Source organism: Leuciscus leuciscus (genome assembly GCF_965113295.1).
Source record: "Leuciscus leuciscus genome assembly, chromosome: 3".
In the NCBI taxonomy this organism is placed as follows: Eukaryota; Metazoa; Chordata; class Actinopteri; order Cypriniformes; family Leuciscidae; genus Leuciscus; species Leuciscus leuciscus.
Window position 1 is genome coordinate 5,242,493 of NC_138727.1, and position 24,412 is coordinate 5,266,904.

A 24,412-nucleotide genomic window follows, 5' to 3' on the forward strand; every position below is an offset into this window, starting at 1 on the left:
CATGTTATGTCCCCGCATACTATGTGTCATTTAATGTCTGTGTGTAAGCATTTAAAATAAACCACAAATATCTAGTCAAGTCAAGTCATCTTCATTTATATAGCACTTTTAACAATGTAGACTGTTTCAAAGCGGCTTTACAGTAACAAACGGATGATTTAAGGTAACAGAGATTGTTTTGGCTTTATAGCGGTTCTTGAATAAATATATTTTCCAGCTAAAGTTAGTTTTGATTGATTCACTTCCGTCGCAAGGATCATTAGTTATTAAATTAGAGGCCGGCCCGCTGAGATGACATCGTTCTCTCTACACAGACTTTAAACGCGAACCTGTGAGAAACGCTGATGGCGCTCACGTGCGCATCAAGAATTAATTCTATAGTTATGCGCATTTGAATTTATGTGCGCAGGTTTGTAATTCCCTACAAACCAAGCCTTAAAGGGGTCATAAAATGCCATTTTTGTACAAGCTAATATGATTCTTTAGGGTCTAAATTAAAAGTTTGTAATATACTTTAATTAAAAATTCTCATTAGTATTGTAAGAAAACACTCATTTTACCTGGTCAAAAACAGCTCTGTTTTCACCACGCCGTTTAAGTGTATGTGTCTTTAAATGATAATGAGCTTTGCTCACCCCGCCCCCTCTGCTCTGTGCGTACACCGTTTCTAACACAATAACCATAACGCGTTGTTCATTATAAACGTGGGATTATGAATTATATCGAGAACGTCATACATAGAAAACATGCCGTAATGTACCCTGAGTGCATACAGCCACATTCATCGTGAAGCGTGCAAGCGATTTGCAAAGATTAATTTAAATATTAATATAAAGGTTAATAAAATGTTACACTCACTTCTTTTTCTGGAGGTGCAGCAGGAACACGAATAGTTGGTACCGATCCTTTTTTCAGGAGCAGCTTCTTTAGAAAAAACAGCTTTACTGACCCTCGAGCAGTCTGGTGTGTGAAATGATTCGCACAAACATGAAAGCATTGACGTTGATCGGGGGGAATATTCCCTTCGAAAACAAACTCAGCCACTGCATCTTCAGCGGTTCGTCAAAATGACTGCTGTGTTCCTTATTACACCCAAGAACAGAACACCACAATCGCTTAGACGCCATTCTGCTCATAGACAGTGCCAGTATCAACAATGACGCGCGGAGTATGATGAGCGAGGGCGGGACTGTGTTGAAACGCTCCTGTCAATCAACAATCGCGGGAGGGGCATCCGACCCTGTGACGTCACTAGGTCGAACGGCTTGATTTGAGATGGGGGAAAACATATAAGGAGATAAAAAATAAAAAAACACTGGATGGATTTTTATCATTTTATGATGGTTGTGTACAGGCACTGCCAACACACATTTCAGTACAATCAACTTGTAGAAGTGCATGTACCATTATATGACCCCTTTAAACTACTTGTCTGGCCTTAACATTTTGATACAGAATTGTATCACTTCGGGGTAGATACGCGAAACCGAAATTATCCCGACAACGCTTTATCTGTAGAGTGGGAAAGGGATCCTTCACAGGGGAGAGACTAGTTGGCACTTCAGCACTGCATTGTCATCGGGTCCAGGCGAAGGTCCTTCGTCAGATCTGGATATGGCCTGGATCCGACAGGCTGCGGAAAAAACCTTGGGATAAACAGAGACACTAAAATTAGCATATGCCATTCTTCTTATGATGTAACGAGTACATCAGGATTTATGGGAAGTGTTCCCAGTTCCGGCTGACCTAATCTATGCAGCCTAACATTGGATTATAGAAGTCTATAATGTGTTATGTGAATGCTATTTCAAAGAGATGTGTCTTTAATCTAGCTTTGAACTGACAGAGTGTGTCTGCTTCCCGGACAATGGTAGGAAGACTGTTCCAAAGTTTTGGTGCTAAATAGGAGAAGGATCTACCGCCAGCAGTCGATTTTGATATTCTAGGTATTATTAACTGGCCGGGATTTTAAGATTGCAATAGACGTGAAGGACTATAATGTGTTAAGAGCTCGCTTAAGTACTGCGGAGCTAAACCATTTAGTGCTTTGTAAGTAATAAGCAATATTTTCAAATGTATACGATGTTTAATAGGGAGCCAATGCAGTGTTGACAGAACAGGGCTAATATGGTCATACTTCCTGGTTCTGGTAAGAACTCGAGCTACTGCGTTTTGATCTAGCTGTAGTTTGTTTATTAAGCGTGCAGGGCAACCACCCAGTAGAGCATTACAATAATCTAGCCTTGAGGTCATGAACGCATTAACTAATTTTTTCCGCATTTGTCAATGAGAGCATATGGCGTAATTTAGATATATTTTTAAGATGGAAAAATGCGGTTTTACAGATACTAGACACGTGACTTTCAAATGAAAGATTGGTACCAAAGAGCACACCCAGGTTCCTAACCGACGACGAAGACTTAACAGAGCAGCCATCAAGTGTTAGACAGTATTCTAGGGTATTACGTGTGGAAGTTTTTTGTCCAATAATTAGAATCTCTGTTTTTTTCAGAATTTAGTAGTAGGAAATTACTAGTCATCCAGTTTTTTATATCAGCTATGCATTCCGTTAATTTTGTGAATTGGAAAGTTTCGTATAGAAATATACAGCTGAGTATCGTCGGCATAACAGTGAAAGTTAATTCCATGTATCCTAATGATGTCTCCTAATGGTAGTGTAACCCAGACTCAAATTAGCATATTTGCAGTCTTTGCTCAAGTTAATTTGTCCAAAATATTTAACAATTAAACCATTAAAATTACATATTTAACTAAATATGTATGTGACTGAACAGCAAATAGAATAAAACTTTGTGACAATGTAATAGTTTATTATAATGTTTATTATAATATGTAAATTATACATTTTATTATTCATATAAGTGATATGTAAATTATTGCAGCAAATCGCAACGAATGGAAACTGTGTATAGCACTGCAGATGTTAGGCATCCAATCAGAAAAAACAGGCAGCAGCGCTGACTCCGCCTCCCTGTGCGCAGCGCAGATCGGAAAAACAGAGAAACAATACAGAGAGGAGAAACGGTGATTAGGAGAATTAATGGTGAAATACCTGAAAGAAAACCTAGAATTTCATTGAGAATCAGTTTATTGTTACAACTACACTGATTGAGAAGCGTTTGTTTAGATACTTACCTGAGTAGAGTTCCTGTTGATTCTGTAGATGTTAGGCCACGCTAACACTAACGAAACTAACGTGGTTCATCTGGTGAAACCTGGAAAGAGAGGCAAACAAACAAAAAAACTGTTAATTTACAGAGGAATCGGCCAGATTTTGCATGTATGTGTTTTGAAGTTGGATTTTCGTGTTGTGGACTGCGTTCTTTGGTGTGGATGCGTTGAGACGCGTGACGAGTGAAGGAAATAGATGGCGAGCCACCCGTGAAAACCGAACTTGGATCTACTTTTCTCATCTTTCCTTGGATTTGCGTCATTCCTGCAGTTCGACCATCTGTAGGAGTTTTCTCTATTTTGACTTTAAGGATTGAGGTATCTTTTATTTCCTTTTGGAACTGACATTTTCTGAGAACTAAAGGGGAAATTTCTATTTTTTTGTGTTGTTTGGACTGAGAATCTTTGAACTGAAAATAATCGTTTGATCTGATAAGATATCTATATCCCCTACTTATTTTCTTTCATTATTATTGTGGGTAACAAAACACAATTGTAAATCTACTTTGTTGGTGAACATTTTGTTGAGAAATTGTCATTTAATTTGGATTGTGAAAGGATTGTTTCACAAAAATTACACTGAAATTAAGAAATGAAAGAGATACATCTAAACTAGTAAATAACTAATAAATCTGCCAATTAGGTGTAACTAAATTAGGCCAAAAGGCAATAAAATTTATTCTAAATTATAAGGAAACTCAAAATAGAAATCTACTAGCTAAAAAGGGAAAGGAAAGGAACTAAACGTCTGTTGTTTTTCTTTTGGTTGATATTTTCTTGCATTTAATTTGGGTAATTGTTTTCATCTGCAACTAAGGTCAATTCACTATTGAATTGTGTATAATTTATTTTCTTTTAAAACATTGTTAATTCAAATCAATTTTTTTTTATTGTTGTTGATACTTTCATTTTTGATATATAAAAGGAAAAAAGTCCATGTGTGTGTACCTCTGCCTCCTTCGACTCCTGTGTCTTCTGATTGGCCCATTGATCTAGTTTATCACAAGTTCTGCAAAGCAGGTGTTACAGTAGCATGTACAGAGTGAACAGCAGCGGTCCTAGTACTGAGCCTTGTGGTACGCCATACTGAACTTGTGGTCGATAAGACATCTCTTCATTTACTGCTACAAACTGATAATGGTCAGATAAGTATGATTCAAACCATGCTAGTGCAATTCCACGAATGCCAATATAATGTTCGAGTCTATTTAAAAGAATGTTGTGGTCAATAGTGTCAAATGCAGCACTAAGATCGAGTAACACCAATAGAGAGATACAACCACGATCGGATGATAAGAGCAAATCATTTGTGACTCTAATGAGAGCTGTCTCAGTACTATGGTACGGTCAGTGGTGGACGAAGTACACATACCATGTACTTGAGTAAAAGTAAAGATACTCAAGGTAAAATATTACTCAAGTAAAAGTAGAAGTGCTGCCTTTAAACATTCACTTGAGTAAAAGTACAAAAGTATTTGCCTTCAAATGTACTTAAGTATCCAAGTACTATGATTTTTTTATTGCTATAATGTCCTATTATAATTTTTGTCACAAGACTCTTGCTTAACTCAGTCTACGTGAAGACTCCAATGTCACTCTTGGCACATCAATCTATTAATAAAATGACATTAATTAGTCTCTATATATATATATATATATATATATATATATATATATATATATATATTTGAATTGATTACATTTTTTGTTTGTTTAATTTTGGACGGAAGGGCACTGTTCCCAATACATTTACAGTATTTACTGTATATATTTTGGAAGACTATATATATATATATATATATATATATATATATATATATATATATTTTTTGTATATATATATATATATATATATATATATAAAAAAATTCTACGTTATGGGAGTAGCCAATTTCCCTCCAAAATTAAACACCAAAACGTAATGCAGTGTTTCTGCTACTCCCCAGAAAAAAAAAAGCTATTATATGCATGTAATTTTAGTGTCAACGTAATAAGCAATGTTCATTATGCCCCAATATTTACCGATAATTGCTGCTGCTCTCTGCCCCGCTTAAAATCATTGGCAACGCGATTTGTTTGGAACTATTGAGAGCTACACGAATCACGGGACCGCGCGGAGGCGAGATCACAGCGGCTGCACACTGCACAGACCATTCGGTGAATGATATTAAAATACTGCGAGATCGATTAGAGTGTACTAGTGTAGACGGCTCTGTATGCTTTTCAATCACTCTCGCGATGTCATAAACTGATCGGTCTGTGCAGCTCCGGTTCAAGTCGAACAAGCCTAGTGTGTCGCAACCTCATAGCCTACTGTCTATGGTCGCAACTCTCATATTTAACGGCTCTGGTTCACGCAGATAGCGCCAAGGCAAGTTCAAAACAAAGCACGCACGTTAGGCTAGTGATTGGTGGCTCGTTTGACCAGTTAAGTTTTTATCCACTCATAAATAAAAAGGAACGACTGATTTTGAAAATGTAGTAGAGTAAAAAGTAAGATATTTGACTTTGAAATGTAGTGGAGTTAAAGTAAAAGTCTTCCAAAATTTAATTACTTAAGTAAAGTACAGATACGCAAAAAAACTACTTAAGTACAGTAACGAATTACATTTACTTCGTTACTGTCCACCACTGGGTACGGTCTAAATCTAAGAAAAGAAAAACTAATAAATATTCTGCCAGTGCCTGAACTCGTTAAGTAATTAACTCAAAACAACAACCAAAATAAACAATGATGTTAAAGGATCCTATCCCTAGGGTTGAAAATCAGTAAGCGTGTGTTTGTGAGGTTGTGTTTTGTAAGTAGTGTAGTATGTATAAAATCTCCTATTTCACTCTTTATTTCCATTCTCGGTTCTATCCATTTGGCCATCAAAGGAGCATTTCTAAAGTTATCTTTAGTTTGAACGGTAAATTAATTTATCCCCTGTTATCCAGACTTCTCTTGAATTAGCAAAAATGATCTTCATCTTTAGACACCACCATGTCTTGGAATTATTCAATGCCACGTCTAATGATCTGCAAAAGTGAAAACTATGGTAGATATATTAACTCAATATCACACAGACATCACAGATTCAAGATCTAAAACTTTTAGACAATTTTGTCCATAAGGCAACCAACAACATAATTTATAAAATAAATTAATAAACTTTTTAATGTTTTTCACAAAGTTAATGACAATCACCCTCATGGTCTCAGGTAGTTCTTGAAAACTCTTTCCCATCAGCTCTTTTGTAAATAATCTCCTTTCCTCAGGGTGTTCCCTCTAGCATAGTTACATCAAGTTATGACAATTGTTACAATGAAAAACAAGCCATCCAAGGAATGCGGTTTCTGGTGATCAGGCATGGAGAGCTCATATTTTTGGGGGGCAGACTGCTGTAACCCTCAAGGATGCTGTTGGCCTAACAAACATCTGCTCAACTGTACCCATCTCACATCTAGCACTTCCCTTCGGGGGAGGTGCCCAGTGGCAGTGACCCCCTGCCTTAGGTTGTCCTCTACTCTGACAAAAGAGGATCTTACCCGTCTTTGAGAAATCGCCTCATACACACTGGTAACCATGCTAATGGTTCCATGATGGTGGAATGCTCTCCCCACCTTCATCCGTAATGCAGAATCCCTGACAACATTCACAAGACAACTGAAAACTCATCTCTTCTGTGAGCACTTAACCTCATAAAAAAAAAAAAAAAAACTTAACCTTTTCCTTTAAAGCAACAACATGGAACTTTTCCTCTGCGGTCGCCCTACAGGTTGGAAGCGGAATTGTCCATTACCGCTGTCGTAAAATGATTTACGGTTACTGTATATGAAGCATGCAGATTTTTTTTCATATGGGCAATGATAATATTATTAATCTTCCCCCTTTCATAATTTATACATGTTTAGTAGACTAAACATTTTAACTCAAACATTTGAATTTTGCATGTCGATTGCAATGCTCAAATCTGAACGAGAATGATAGCGATAGCATGTTAGGGTTTACTAGCTACCAGATTGATAATTCGCTCATCTACTAGCTGATTCATGAAGATAAATAAATGGAGGACCAGATAGTTTCCGTAACGTAGCCAGGCAGACAACCGATTAGAAAAACTAAAGATAGTATGCAAGCAATTTACAGTTACTTACTAGTTCAACAGCATGACGGCCAAGTCAGCATCAGTCTGGTAACTCTCCTCCTCCATAAGCTAACGCCAGCGAGCAAACGCTCGACCAATATTGATCCTCGTCCTGCCTTTCAGTTTATCACTCTCCCTTTTCCTCTTCCGACTCTACTCCGACAAAACCTTGGACTTCTTACGTTTCGCTGCTGCTTCAGCCATGACGAAAACAGACGTACGAAAACAAACGCGCTGGTTGGTCACATTTGAGGAAGTGGTGGGCAAAGTGACGTATGCCGTAAAGCAGTCGAATTTTGTAGTTCTTTTTGAGCGCTGGTTACTATCCGCACCCCGAAGTTACATAGTGCCAGTAAAAGCGATACAGACCCCGTCAGGCTCTGGCAGACGTCTCATTCAACCTATTGTAAGTCGATGTACTATCACAAGGGTCTTGGAAATATATTATGAAGGTTGAAAAGTTACATGTTGTTACTTTAACAATGCCTGAACTTCGTATTTTGAGCACTTCTTGCGTTGTTTTTGCCTCTTCACGATGACTCGCTTAATTTAGTCCTAAATTGTAAGTCGCTTTGGACAAAAGTGTCTGCTAAATGACTAAATGTAAATGTAACTGCTCCTTCCCATTTGGACATTTTTAACAGGTATTTTCTGGAGCTCAGGAAAGTGCATTCAAGAGCCATCGGAGCCATTTGGAATGCCTAATAGTGTAAACATGGAGACAAATTAATGATAGTATTTAATCACTAAAATCCATTAAACATCTTCAAACATCAACATAGCAATGCTGAGTTTATACTCAGTGAATTTAGTTATTACAACCGCCCATTCTGTGTAATGTTCTGTTACATCAATAACCGGAACCATCAGCCCTGTACATGGTGAAGACAAAGATGAGACAAATAATTTACTGGTCATTGGATAAAGAAATAAAAATGGTCACTTCTATCATTTAAGGTAGAATATCATTTATTGAAACATTTAATTTTCATCACTTTTATAATTTCATTCTACTCACGTTTTACTATGACTAAGTCAGAAATGACATGATTAGTCTTTTTTTTTTTTTTATACTGTATATTTTTCAACTCACATTCCTTTGGAGTCATTATCTATAATTTTCATCAGCATGTACTTGTCAATTAACTATACAACTCTTATCTTATGATCTTTCCTCAAAGTAATTTCTTAACTTCAATCTTATGATCTTATATTTATCTCTTGTTTTTTTTTCAGACAAAAACGTAAATTTTGTAACGTTAAACAATGATCTACTTTCAACCCCACATTAACACCAGAAATTTGTGTTCAAAAGCTTAGTTTGTTTCTGTTTTTCTCTTCAAATACCCGAAGATAATGTTTTGCTATACAATTACTTTCGGTCATTTTACCACTCTCTGTGTTTACTAGAGAAGCAACAGGCTTTCTGTTTATATCTCTCTCTGTGTGTGTGTGTGTGTGTGTGTGTGTGTGTGAAGCTATAGCAAATTCCGAAGGGAGGGGCTGCTTCACTCTAGCCTGGCTCCGCCCTCCTACATACTTTCGCTCAATTTTCATTTTCCTTCAGTAGCTTACTTTGTCTGGGTTTGCGGTATATTCTTGGGTTTTCTCCGGCCAATTTTTTGTTGGTCCAATCAGCGAACAGAGGGAGTGGCTGAGAACGATGACGTTGAGGTGCTTTAGTTTGAGTTGTAGACATATGTCACGACCAAACGTTAGCAATTGGTTATGGCAGATCCAGAGTGGCTCTGGGCAGATCCAATAGTTTTAAACTTCAACAAAGTACCCACCTTCAAGGAAGTTAACGCTTGTCAATGGAGACTGGCCAGACTCTCTGTATAAATGAAATGTACGAGAGTTTGGTAGGACCAGGCTAGCTTCACTCTCCCTTCTCACTCAAGGAACTCAAGGAAAATGAAAAGGAAAAAAGTGAAAAAAAAAAAACTTAACCCTTATAATTTCAGTTTTCTTTCTTTTTTTTTTTTATAGTATATCTCAGATTTTCCTTTTTCTTTAAGCTTACTTAGATCAGTCTCCTCCTTAAATATTGAACAACTTCATTGTCAAAATCAGAATGCATGCAATTCTAGCTCCATTTTTATTGATACCCTTCTTCTAAGGGTTCAATCCTCAGCGTATTTAAACGTTTTATGGTTGCTTCGTATTTCCTATACTGCACTGCACTAACTCAGAGCACAGATCCGCCACTTTAAACCTCTATAAATCATCGCTTGTCACACTATCCTCGTTTCCTTCTGAAAGGATTCTTCGGTGTGTTGGACATATTTTAGAGATTACTCTGCCCTTTTTACAGTCTTGCCATATTCCAACCACCTCCCAGTCATGATAAAGCTAATTGGTAAATCGCCTTACAGCTAATTCTCCCAATATTTGACTAAATGGTCTTCTTTCTAAAAATATCCACTTTTTAAAGTCTTTTTGATACCCCAGCATCATTCAAATATTTTAAAATATCCACTTTTCAGTGAAACTTAAATAAGCCAAATTAAATTGAATTACTTAATTTAATTCCTTCTTTTTTTTTTTTTTTTTACTATGTCTGACATTATATTCATTCTCAACACAACTGGTACTTTAAATAACACAGTTATTTTTAAGCAGTTTCAGTCAATGTCTCATCATCAGGCAGACTTAGAACTATTTTAGGAAGTCTTACCTGAAATGATTGACGATTGATTCACGAACCTGTTGTTCGTGACACCAAATTGTAGTACAATTGTAGCAATCCACTTTCCATTTTAAGAAACTTCCCTTCAGTGTATACATTTGCATCAGCTGAAACATTCCTTTCCTTTTAAAGAACATGCCAACTGAAGTATCAGCTCAGTGGAACATCTCTGCTCAGTGATATAGCTCATCCCAGATTTCTCATCAGCACACATGTACAACATACTCTGACTTCACAAAATACATTATGAAATTATTATGAAAATTAATAAAGAAAATTAATACAAAAAAATAACATTAAACAGTATTTTTTTAGTCTTCAGAAGGAACATGGATGAACTTTATCTGTGATTGATCTCTCAGAGAGCACTGCTCCTAATCCCACTTCAGACGCATCCACTTCCACAATAAAAGGTAATTCAGTGTCTGTGTACCAAGACTGGGGCAGAAGAGAACAGCTTCTTTAATCTGTTGAAAGACTTCAGAGCTTCAGCAGTCCAGTGTATACGAGTGGGTGAAGCTTTAGTAAGAGCGGAAATGGGTGCTGCAATTTTGCTGAAGTTACGAATAAACTTCCTGTAGAAATTGGCAAATTGGCAAAGTTCGTGTAGAGAGTTTGAGAATATTAATATGTCATCTAGATAGACAAACGCAAAATGATTCAACATCTCCCTCAAGACATCATTGATGAAAGCCTGGAACACTGCTGGGGCATTAGCTAACCCAAAGGGCATTATTTGGTATTCCCAGTGGCCAGTTGCGTACTGAAGGCTGTTTTCCATTCATCACCCTCATTTATGTGTACCAAGTTGTATGCACTCCATAGATAAATAATAATAATAATAATAATAATAAAATAAAAAAATTTAGCTTTCTGAAGCATTTCAAAGGCAGATGACTTGAGTGGCAGAGGTTAGCAATTGTTTCTAGTTATTTTACTGAGCCCATGATAGACAATGCAACGCCTAAGGCTAACATCTTTCTTAGGGACAAAAAAATAAACCAGAAGTTGAAGGGTGATTAAAGCCAGTTCTTAAAACATCCTGAATATATTCATTCATGGCCTTAGACCTCTAGGAGGGAGTGCGCCAGGAGGAAGGTCAATAGCACAATCATATGGTATGTGTGGTGGTAGCTTGGTAACTCATTGTTTGCTAAATACTTCTCAAATCATCATAATCAAGGGGGAATAAGTTTTAGATCTAGTAGATTTTTCAAGAAACAAACACTCATCTCTTCAATTGCTGTTAGAATGTCTTTACTCCCAGCCACAAAGGAAGCAGGAGAGGTGCAGGAGTCCTTACACACAAAACCCCAATAGAGATGAGTTCCCGAGGCCCAATAAAACTGTGGGTTGTGAAGCCGTAACCAGGGGTAACCCAGGATAAGGGGTTCTCTAGAAAATAGGGTAAGATAAAAGGAGATTATTTCATGGTGGTTAGCTTCAGTGGTAAAACACAGATGAACTGTTCTGAATTGTATCATTCCAGATCCAATAGGTCTCCACCCAGGTCTTCAACTTTCCAGGATGAAGGACAAGTTTCATAGGGGATTACACATCTTTTTTGCCAGTTCAATGTCCCAAAAAATTGTCAGCTGCACCTGAATCCACAAATGCTTTCAATATAGCCGTCTTCTTCTTGGTATCCCCCAGGTAAGGGTAGCTGACAACAGTAAACGGGAGTGTCAAACTTGGCAGTCCCACTCGCCAAGGTTCCCACACCCCCTAGCAAGCCTTGGTTTTTAACACAAAATCAGGGCAGGAAGAGTGCGTGTGACAGACCCCTCACAGTAGAAACAACAACCTTATGCATCTCTTATTCTCTCTCTCTCTCTCTCTCTCTCTCTCTCTCTCTCTCTCTCTCTCTCTCTTTATGTAATAGGCGAGTCCAGCCCAGCTGCATTGGTTCTTCCTCTGTCTGTTGGTTGAGATGGGCAATTTCTGGAGCATTAGGAGGTGATAACATTGTCCATGTTATCACCTCCTAATGCTCGGGGTGATAACATTGCCCATGTTATCGCCTCCTAATGCTCCAGAAATTGCCCATGTAGTTCAACATTCTCTTCTCCTCACAAATACAGTTAGCAATGTGGATGGCCAAGGTTATGAGTTCCTCCAGATTGGAGCCCCAGTTTTTACTGGCTAGTTCATCTTTTACATCTTCAGAATGGCCATGGTAGAAGGTTGAGACAAGAGCCTCTGAATCCCATTTACTCTCAGAAGCCAGAGTACGAAATTCAGTGGCATAATTGGCTACGATTGATGCCCCTGACATAGGTCAAGAAGTCTTCTTGCTTCTTGCATGGGCACTGACTGGATGGTCAAACAACTGTTGAAGAGTCTCTGTGAACACCTTTAGATCTGAGCAAATGGGGGACTGTTGTCTCCAGAGGGATGAGGCCCAATCCAGTGCACGATCACACAACAGGGATATTATGTACACAATCTTAGACTTCTCAGAAGCAAAGGCAAAAGGTTGAAGTTCAAAGATAAGAGACACTTGAGTCAGGAAACCTTCTCCATGAATCTGTTCAACCTCTGCTGGGTCCATCATATTAGTGGCTCAGTCTGTCTGTCACATCTGTTTGACCTGGGCTCAAACCCAAGGTGTGTTGCTGGTAGCCCAGAGCACTAACCACTACACTATGGAGCAGTGTGGACCCAAAGTAGTAAAAGTTTCTCAGGGTAATCCAAACATGGGTCAAAAGAGACAAAATATCTGCATAAACAATAGAACTTCAAGACAGCAATATATATATATATATATATATATATATATATATATATATATATATATATATATATATATATATATATATATATATATATATATAATTGCTGTCTTGTTTAGCAGCAATTGCTAAACCTAACCAGAAAATTTCATTTTCTGTCCTACATTAATTAGTGAAGGCAAACCGAATAGAAAAAGAAAAGAAAAGATTACACTGCTAAATATAGAAAGGTCAATGTGTGTCAGGAAACATCCATAATAATTGTGAGGAACATTATAGTCAGCTTCCCATTGTAAAGCACCATAGTTAAAGTCAGATTGATGGATTTCAGTAAATCAGGTTGTACAGCTTGATTTAATTAAGTTCCATCTGTGATATAGTCAGAAGGAATCTCTATTGCCAGTGTATTCCTAGGCGACTGCATATCTCGCTCATGTTGTGAATTCTGCCTGATTCCTACAGTTACAGCTGAAAGAGGGCCAATCATGTATTAGTGAGTCTCATTTCTTTCTTTCTCAGACTTGTAGCTGTCTAACAGAGCTATTTTATTAATGAGACTTGCAGTGGCTCCTTCAGGAAAGTCACATATTGTATGAGCGGCTGGATGGAGGAATCTATCACCTTTACTGGAAATCCTTTTTTTTTTTTTCTCTGAAGTCACAGCTGATGCTTTGATGCCGGTATTAACCTTTCCACTTTGCACATAAAGGCTTCCTGCTTGTCTGGGTTGAGAAAACATGAAACATGTTTTGTTTTTTTGTTTTTTGGACAACTGCTCATGAAAGCAATAACCCTGTGCTCCAGACAGACATACATACAGACAGACAGATAGACAGATAGACAGATAGATAGATAGATAGATAGATAGATTTGCATTGTGTTTAATGTTTGTTTCCCATGCACAGACATTCAAGACATTATGTATCAAAATGATTGATCATTTCTTGTAATTTTATTATGTATGATCATATGTCACACCTCTCACTCTCAGTAAGAGGCTAGGAAGGCGAGCACAAGAGAAGCTTGTTTCTAAGAGATAAAATGGAGCCCACTCATCATGTCAGCATGTAGTGGCAGAAAAGATCAATCTTCAATTATTGGGTTAATTTTAAAAGAGCCAATTCACCCACTCACTTTGCTTCAGGAGGTTTTCACCCTTTTGTCTTAAACTTCTTTATGAGGAACTTACAATAAACCTGGTCTCAGACTGCAGTCCATTTACTGAGCATCTTAGTCATGTTGCACACCAACCTGGAATTTCTAACAGTTGTTCGATCTTTAGCTCTAATCTGATTGGTTGACTTTTTGCAACTTTTGGAAGTAAGGATACACAAATTGGTAACACTTTACAATAAGATTTCAATGGTTAACATTAGTTAACTACATTAGCTAACATAATAATTAACAATACTCCTGCAGTATTATTAATCTAAGTTAATGTTAATATCAACATATACTAATTTATAAAGTCCACTAAGAAATAAAAATAAATAAGAAATAAACAGTACAAGTGTCTGCACCCAGGGTTACTAAGTTTTTATTGTTTTTGTTTTTTTTGTGCAGTGAATGTAGCTTACAGTATACATTTTATAGTTAGTTCATCTGGTAATCGAACATTGGCGTTTCTATGCTCTACTGTCTAGATACAGGAATGTTTTTTGTTGTTGTTGTTTTGTTCAACAACCCAGTCCCCCAGTCAATAATTTGATCTCTTAAAACTCATATTTGATAATCAGAATGACATATTGTGCGGAATGTGCGGATCCATGAATATGTAGATTAGTCCCCGCCTCCACTCACTCACACCAGCCCAGAATACCTGATCCACTCGGTCAACTTACTGTAGTAAACACTGCACATTGGGAAGTGGAAATACTGGCTTAACATTTAAACTTTAACATCTTTACAACTTTAACGGAACTTTAACATCCATGGAATATTTCCATTGCAAAAGGTTCTTTAGTGGGAAAATGGCTCTTCAGATTATTAAAATGTTCTTCACAATAAAAAAAAAATGTTTCTTTGGGGAACCCAAAATGGTTCTTGTATGGCATCGCTGTGAAAAACCCTTTTTGGAACCTGTATTTTTAAGATTGCATCAAACCCATGCAGGAACTAACACAAAACACAACTTATGGTTCTCTACCCACACAGATAAAAGCAGCTTAAATGTGCCTGTCGAGCGAGAGATCAAATTCTAGACAGGTACAAATGCTGAAGAGAGAGAGAGAGCAGCACCAAAACCTCATGACAGATTGGAGTGATGCCATATTAGTCAGCGTGCAAGATTAATGTAATACGCAGCACTTTGGACCTCACATGCTTTGCAGAGGGGAGAAACTTTGGCAGAGGCATCATATCAGAGAGATGTTTCAAAAGGCTGACTAGAAACATTTCAGCTTAATGAGGCACTTGGCCAGGGCCACCACAGAAATGATGTCTGAATCAAAGGAAGTAGAAAAGAGGACAGAAGCAGGGTGGGCGAGCTAGAGAGATAAAACCCCATGACCAGACTGAAAGAAATATTTGGTTTTTAGGTGAAACTGTTGTCCAATGACGGGTAGCCTTAATGTGGCTGTCTGGTTTTTGTCTCTTTACATTACTCTTCTTTTCTTCCTCTTCTTCCTTTTTGTAGTGTGCAATAAAAACACAATGAAAGGATATAAATGAAATATTGAGGAGTAGACTGACACTGATTGTCGGGCTTCAAACACAACGTTTAAAGTCGATTTGGTCCATCTAGAGCTCAAAAAGTGAAGGTTAGTTCATCAACAAATCATTTACTTCACACTCATGTCGTCACAATCATGTATGACATTCGTTTTTTGGAGGGATTTTGGTACTTTTGTGTTGGTACATTTCTCTTTGTATTCCACAAGCGAGCATCATTCGAGTGAGTGAGAAAATGCAGACAACAGGACAATGTCAAGATATATGTGTGCGTCAAATAGTATAAGTGTGAATTAAATGGGTGTCAAGGCTTTGAGAACACAGCGCACGGTGTGTATTGCATGTAGACATGCCGTGTCTTTGATTGGACAAGGATAGGTTATTCACTTTCAGAAAGCATTGTGTAGACACAGATCAGATCATAAACACTGTAGAGATCATTCTGTAGATGTTCAGTTCAGTTCAATGACTTAGGATGGAAGCTGTGCCTTATTGTTGCTGGATATTGTAGGCCTATTAGATGATATACCATCATTATTCCTAGAAGTAAACAAGTACATACAAGGTTGTAAATGCAACAATATGTAGATAATTATTATTATTTTTCAGTAAGGAATGAACTCTGGAACCAGACCAAAAAAAAAAAAGAACTTTTGACCCAGTTATTTGTAGCATTATACGTTCCAGATTATGCATAATGTTAATGTTATTCCATATAGGTGTAAAATCTTTACATATTTGGCATTGTTGAACGCCCCAGGATCATTCATTTTGGTCTAACAACGTGTGTGGGCAGCGAATTTATGGTAATTCGATAGATCATGATAACAAAGATAAAATGGGCACATTTTACACAACATGTATGCACATTTTAAAGTAATTTTATAAATGTTACATGTGTTGCATGGCATTGTACTTACTGTAATCAGTAAGGCAGCAAAATCAAAAGAAGTCCAATAAATCAGAAACTATATAATATTCAATATGGATCTTTTTGATTCATATTTAGACATTCAGCACACAGTGTTGTTTATATTTATAGTTTACGGTCTTCTATTCTGTGGATTGTAAAGATGTTAATGAACTCTTGGATATATGGGATTTTTTTCTTTTGTATGCTAAAGATCTATTTTGGATAATATATCAAATTGAGCTCTCACTATTTGTGAAAAAGTGAGAGTAAATCTGGAGATGTATGACAATGTTGCTTCAAAGCAATCAGCATTCATCAATTGAATTGGGAATGTCCTTTAAATCCGAGTTTAATTCCTGAATTATGTATTCATGTATAAATGTAATAAATTTATTTTGCTAATAATTTTAATAAAAAATAAAAAAAAATTAAAGCATTAAGTTTTAATGTGAATTAGTATTTTCTTTGTAATTGAAGTTAAGTCAATTATTCTTTCTGATATTCCATTCCAAATTCCAATTCAACATCCTGTGTGGTGTGGCCAATTCAATTCAAATTCCCACTCATGAATTGAAAGAGAGCCATCTTTGATTTTTAACGGGAATGAAAGCAAGGCTTTCAGGGATAGACGTACATCTCTTCAGTGGGTTGTACTGTTATGTAATGGGTTTTTGAACACTGCAATAATATTCTGTGGAGCTGTGGAAAATAAGTGATCTAGGAGCTTCAAACCACTTTTTACAGTGGATCCCATTGAAAACACGGTAAGCCTTGCAGCCTTACAGGGGCATCACTAGAGGGGGGAAAGGTGGAGACGATTTCAACCGAGGGGGATCCACAGCAACAACCTGCACCGGGGTCCCGGGGCCCCAGATACCCTGCGGCCCGGCAGCCTCGCTTCCAGAACTGTTATGGCGCTGCTTTGAATAAGGTCTATAACAATAAACAATAACTGTCTACCCTTGAAGGTGACATTATACACATGCAGTATCGCATGCAGTCACCTGTGCCAACTTGAAAAGATTTTGGAAATTGGTATATTATCCAGTGGAGAATGTGTTGTTCAAAAGTTCAAAGCATGTGTCTGGTGAAGTTGTTTTCACCAAAGTCACCTCAGCACAGGCGGGACAAGATGATTGACAGTGTGCTTGCATTTCATTCACACTTATTTGTTGCGGTTTTCACAATACATATAAATGTAAATATGGATGTTAAAAAGAAATATTTTACCACATATGTGGAGGATTTTTTGCAGACTTGGCGACACTGGTGTGACAGACTCTCTCTGTCTCTCTCTCTTTGTCTGTCTCTCTCTATACTGTATATCTATCTATCTATCTATCTATCTATCTATCATCGTAAATATGGGAAACAATGAAATGTTTAAAAACATGTACAGTAAATGATATATATTTATAAGGCCACTTAAATGTAATGATTTCCCTATTACTGCCGATTCCTTTCATACATCTTCCATGGCCTTGAATAATGCCTCTGGGCTGACTCTTAGATTTGTGTTGCTATGCCAGTTTGTTGAAAGAGGCTCTCTTCCCTTGTGTCTGTCTTCTCTGCCTCTCTCTAGCTCTTTCTATTTTTCTTTGTAGCGCTTTCTGTCACAGCAGTGATAGCCTCTTGGAACCCAGCGTGAGTGTTGACCCACCTGTCAGTCAAGAACCTCCTGAGCCCCTGGATAATTCAACGGATTGAGCCATGTGCTCCACATCAGAGGAACAACCTGAAATATCTACTTATACCATCAGAACAGATAAGGAGATCTCCTGTGGAATAATTCACATACTATTACTGATGACAAGGAAATAATAAAGGAAATGATCACCTTTGGCATCAGCGTTGACAGTACGATGGGCTAATCTAAATGTGAATCTAAGTCGGATTTCAAATAATGGATTGAGAATCTATTTTATCAAACATTTTTAAGAGGCCTATGCAATTGGACTAAAATATCTAATATAACATAATTAAATCTTTGTGATAACAATGTATTTAATCAAAATACATAGCTATTTTCATATGAGCATTAATTGGACCCAGATGGTGAATATGCAATATTTTAGCAATTGTTCAGTTATACAAAACATATTATATTAATATGAGATATTATCTTATTATATGAGATATCATTGTGGTGCGAAATAACCGACATAATGCAATGCTTTCTCTTTTTTTTCTTCTTTTTTTTTTTTTTTTCATATTTAGAATTTATTTGGTTTTATATTTAATTAAGGACCTTATGAATGAGACTGGAAGTCATGATGTCAAGAAAAAGAAAAAAAAATGGCATGTCAAGGTCATGATAAATAAACATGAAAATAAGTTGCACAGAGGCCGTTTTAAAGAAATGAATGCACTAATTCAACAAGAATGCATTAAATTGAACAAAAGTGACAGTTACAATGTTACAAAAGATTATTATAATTTTTTTTTTTATAAATGCTGTTCATTTATGTTTTCTATTCACCAAAGAATCCTGAATAAAACTAGTCCAAACAAATTCCATTTGATGATTACTTTTTTTTTTTTGCACCAAATTAGCATATTGTAATGGTTTCTGAAGGTTCATGTGACACTAAAGATTGCTAAAAAAAACATTACAGGAATAAATTATATATAAACCTTTTTTCTTCTTTTTAAAAAATAATATTTCACAATGTTATGGGTTTTACTGAGTTTTGATCAAATTATATATATATATAATTTTTTTTGTTTTTTTTTTTTAATACTTTTTAAAAATAATTAGTTTTACTTTATTTTAACAAATTAAATTAGCATTAATTAGCAAAATTTGGGTTGGAACCACATGGCGGTGAAAAATGTTGATGAAACAATTTATCCCAAAAATAAAAACATTATGGACTATCCAGTTGCATACAAAGTGCATGGCAGACCACAAGATGAAAAATATTGCTAGCGACATTGGCAGCCGCCAGGGTAGGACCCAGATCTAGAGGGTAGAATGAATGGAGAGGTCATTCCCAGTGAAGTGGGTGGTAATTTTGCCCATGTCCCTTGCAAGTGGATCAGCGCGAGTCCAGGGGCGAAGCTTTGATTGGCCCGGGAACAAATGCAAATAAAAAATCTGACAATCCTCCACAAAGAAGCTGGCAAACCAACACAGCTGGGTTTCTCGGACGAGCACCACATGCAGAGGCAAAGGGAAGAACCAAGCCTTCACGACCAGTGCCTCTTAAAGATACTGACAGCTGCTTGAAGATAAAACGCACACACACACATGAGCAAACACTTGCTCAGCCTGTGGATGTGACTGCGGTTGCACTGTTGGCCTAGTTGCCTCGTGCTCTGTGAGGCATATGCAGAAGGCCAGTCCGTAGACACGAACCCAACCAGTCACCCTCTCGCAGATGCTTCACTGCCTCACACACACCGCGTGCTCCAACACACACTGCTGCACGTCCCTGAGGTACAAACCCGAGGAAAACAGCTCAATCAAAAGGTCATTGTTTGAGCAACCACAGAATAGCTATTCATAAATCCTTGCTTTTCCATTCACGTTTCAGCATAAAGGTCCACATAAGCAAACTTGATCTTTTTATTTTAAATGACAAAAATATAAGTAAACAAAAATGGTATTCTGTATTCTGCTCAGATGGAAATTGCTTTGTTCACAGGTTGCTCTCTTATTATACACTACTGTTCAAAAGTTTGGGTTTGGTAAAATCTTATTAATATTATAACAATCAGAGGTGTTTCATTCTAACCAAAGCTGCATGTATTTGATCAAAAATGCAGTAAATATTGTGAAATACTATTATTATTTAAAATAACTGTTTTCTATTTAAATATATTTCCAAATAATCCTGTGATGGCAAAGCTGAATTTTCACCATCATTAATCCATGTGTTTATTCTAATATGCTGATTTGCTGCTCAAGAAACATTTCTTATCATTATCAATGTTGAAAACAGTTGTGCTGCTTCATTTTTTTATTTAAAAAAAAAAAAAAAAGTTTAACTGTGATACTTTTATTTTCAGGATTATTTGATAAATAGAACGTAAATCTGTCACTTTTGATCAATTGAATGTCCTTGCTAGAAAAAAAATAAAAATAAAAATCTAGTTAAGTCATGAAACTCCAGAGAGCATCCTATACATACAATGTGCAATCAATCACATAATTACCACATGGTACAAGCTTATTGGCCGCTGTTGATCCTGCAGCCAATGAGATTGCTTCCTCAGCATTTAAATACTCCAGTTCATTCTTTGCTTTCAGCAGAGTTTCTCTGAAACCCTCCTCCTCCCCCGCTCCACCGTCTAGATCTGCTACAGGATTAATGTTTGTCAATTTATGCATATGTATCGTATCTTATCTCATATCATATCCTATTAAACATATCTTACCTGAACATGCTGACAGTAGCTTGTCCGTGTCTATTAACAGTAACAAGTCCATACTTGCTCTGCTGCATATAAATTTGAGATATAACGCACCGATATAAATGTTCTCCGCTGATTGATAGCCGATAATTCAGAATTATATCTGTCGATTCCAACATCGATAGTTTGATTTTCTTAAGAAAAAATTTATGAAAATCTCTCCCAACTAATGCTCTATAAATAAAATAACAACAGAGCTATTATATTCAACTGCTATTTATTTTTAGATATAATAATTACACTCAAAATAAAAACTGAAATGTTTGTCTAACTCAATGTTGCACATAAGGTAGTTTTCATAAACTTGTCTTCTTTGGAAATTAATATAGGCCTATAATTAACAGTAAATAAGCTCCTCTCTAGTGTTTATAGCTAACGTCCAAAATGTGAACACTGGATAACTTTAGTTGGTTGAAACACTAATGGAACTGAGTACTGATGCCAAACTTTTGAACGTTAGAGTAAGTACTTTTTATTATTTTTTTTTTTTTATTTTTTTTACCCATTTCAAGGTGAACATCGTAGGTCTGGACGCTTAAATAACAGCACACCTAAAATTTTTATATTCCTTGACCTCAAATAATATTTCAGTTAAAGATGAAATATTGTAGACATGTCTTTCCAGCTTGTTTTGGGGGAAGACACATAAGCCAGTGTAATAGACAGTAGAAGGTTGTCTGCAGCAAATGAGCCTTAAATCCATGAGAGATGTGATACGCGCTGTCAGAGCGCTGGAAGTGAAAGTGTTGAGTCAGAAGTCTGTTCTGAAAGAACGGCTCCTTCGCGTCCTCTAAATTATTCCTCCGATTTGTTTATGTGGCAGGCAGCTTTTAGCGGTCACTCAACTTTAAGCCACCACCATTTTCATATCCGACAAGTTAAAGATTGGAACATGTTACCAATCCTTTAGCGCTTCAGGCTGTCATGGATTACAATGTCTAGTCTCAAATGAATCTATAATAAGTCAAATGGGTCATATAGGTACACTTAAGAGTTGAACTTTTAGGGGGGGGGAAAAGCATAGGAGACATTTCGTTTAATGTTCCACAAATGTCTTTTAGGGGATGTTTAGTAAAAACAACATAGAAAACAATTTTAAGGACATATACATTTGATGTGAAGCACTTATAAATCTCCAAAGAATACAGTATTCAGACTATGCAGTGTTCTTGATAAGATATGATTATTTGGAGATGTAATTTTTAAAAAAATGAAAGAATATATCAGATTTAATACAAGTTAAACTCAACTGACACCATTTTTGGCGCAGTATTAGCATAAAAATTCAGCCAACTCCAAAAGTAACTTGCCAAGTATATTATGGGGTAGCATTGTGAGTTTGTTCCCCTTATACTGTAAAAAACTGTAATTGAAGTCAAAAAGGTTGTAGAACCACTAAGCTCAAAAACAGTAGAGTCAAAAAAGTAAATGTTACAAAAAAGCAAAAATGGAGATTACAGCGACGCACTTACAATGGCTCTTTTCATTTTACAGTCATTTTTAGACATTACGTTGTCATGGAAGCAAAGTTGTAAAATTGGATAAATCTTCACACATAAAATGATTCTTTTCACACTAAAATCATGTTATCACATAGAGTAAGAGCCACAAGTTACTTACTTCTTTACATACAGTAGATATAGATTTGGCTTAAATAATTGAGAATTAAGAATAATATTTAAAATATTTACTGAAAGTCTTTTTGATCATGTATATCATTTTTGTTCCATTTAATTTTGTTAATGAACATTTTAAAAGAAGTTACTGAAATTCGAGTTCAACTCACATTCTCATATCAAGGAGGTGCAACAAAATATGACAAATTAGACGGACTGCTATTATATTCTTTACTGTACGTCTTGTGGCTGGGGGGATATACTGTATGTTTTCATTAAATAAAGACATATTTTACTTAAGATACATTCAAAGGAGCAAGCAAAGATGAGCATAACCATTTTTTTTTTTTTTTTCACAATCATTCAGATATTAAAATGGATTCAAGTGGCAACAATAAAAATAACTAGGTTAGCTGATTAGCCATCAGTTTATTCGGCTGTTAACACTTTCTCTGACAAGCGGTTGCGCTGAGACCAGTTTTCCCATGTGACGTTCGACATAAAGCCTATTGAAACAATGAGTACTTTAATGTTAACTGATCTGACTACTTTCATTATGTCTCATTGTAACAAAGATTTTGGTAATCTTTGGTAATTTTGGTAAAGATATTTTAAGATGATGCATGCGTGAGTGAAGGAAATGAATTATCATTGAGAGATGACAGAAGTGTTGCTGATTATGATAGATATATCCAGAAACATATACATCCAGGTTGCGAGAGGTCCTGCGTCTCATCATGTAACAGTGGATCAGTTCTGTGTGAGAAGGGAGCTGCCAGGCGATGATTTCCCCAGCACATTTCAAATGAGTCCTTAAATTAGGTCTTAATCAGAGTTTAGTAGTCTCACCAATAAATCACCAAGACAGTTCAAACATTTTCATGATATTTAATTTGTACAAAGACATTGATTTGGTTCTTGTCAGGCTCAGCCATCGCTGTTACTGAAAAAAAAAAAGAACGTTTACTCAGCGTGAGCCATTCTGGAAGCCAAAATCCCAAACATGTGAAACCTGGTCACGTTAAAATGCGCATACATGAATCGATAAGCGGAATCTTATCAAATTCGTAGTTCTTGGAAATATGGATTCATTATCATTATGGTTCGAGTCATAATACAATGCATTATATATAAAGGCTTCAAGTTTTTTTTTTTTTTTTTTTTTTTGTAATCAGCATTACGCAACAAGTGCCGTCGACTGAGCTGAACCATAGAACACGGAATATTCCTTTAAGAGAACAGACAATAACAACAAAAGTTTCTCCTTTGCTTTATTATGACACAGACCTGTCCGATGCCGCCAGAAGCCCTGCAGAGGACATGAGCTTCCGGGTAATTAGTTGGTAATATTGTGTTGTCAAGCTCTGGATAATTTAGACCAGTGTTTTCCTTCCTGTCCCCTTTGTTTCCCCGACAAAACGCGTTCAGACACGGTGCCAGGCATCCCTAAAGGTTAATTGGTAATGATCCCAGACAACCTTGCAAGCCATGGTAATTCAGTTGCCATAATTGCTCGGCAGAGGACTACTAACACCAGGGCAGCATTCAGGCTTCTGCTATTGCGTTCGGGTGACCTTTAGCTGGCACAAGCAGCTCCGATATAGACCATAAACCGAGAGAGCGAGAGAGTAGGAGGGAGTTGGAAGAGGTTTGGAAACTCTGAACTGAATGTCTTGGTCAACGTTTTAATAAAACATTGAATGCAAAGATGTCTACATATGAAGGTGGTGCAACTTAAAATTTCAGCTTAATTGATGGTCACTTTGAGAATTTTTGTTAGTCATTTCTGATTGTATGATCCTCTAAGATGCATGTACTTAATTCAGTGATTTCATTTACATGTTAGCCAGCAGTGTTGTTATTCTTAACTTTAGGGTTGGGCAGTATGATGATATACATTAGGCGATGGTATAAAATGTCTAGCTTGACATTGTCATACTCAGATTCTAGTCAGAATGTGAGCCTGATCTGCTCCATTGGGCTGTGATTATGGGGCGTGATTCAACCGAACCAGGAAAGAAAATGCCTTTGCACTCAATTGGATAGACCTACAACCA

General features: G+C 36.7%; 1 long non-coding RNA gene across 1 annotated transcript; it reads right to left on the reverse strand.

Annotated features, from left to right (window-relative positions):
- Window positions 1–2,824: 2,824 nt before the first annotated feature.
- LOC309495929 lies at window positions 2,825–4,214 on the reverse strand. The gene is made up of 2 exons (XR_014204890.1): window positions 4,141–4,214; window positions 2,825–3,236 (listed from the first exon to the last, which is right to left on the reverse strand). It is a non-coding gene; the product is annotated as an uncharacterized lncRNA (long non-coding RNA).
- Between the last annotated feature and the right edge of the window lie 20,198 nt (window positions 4,215–24,412).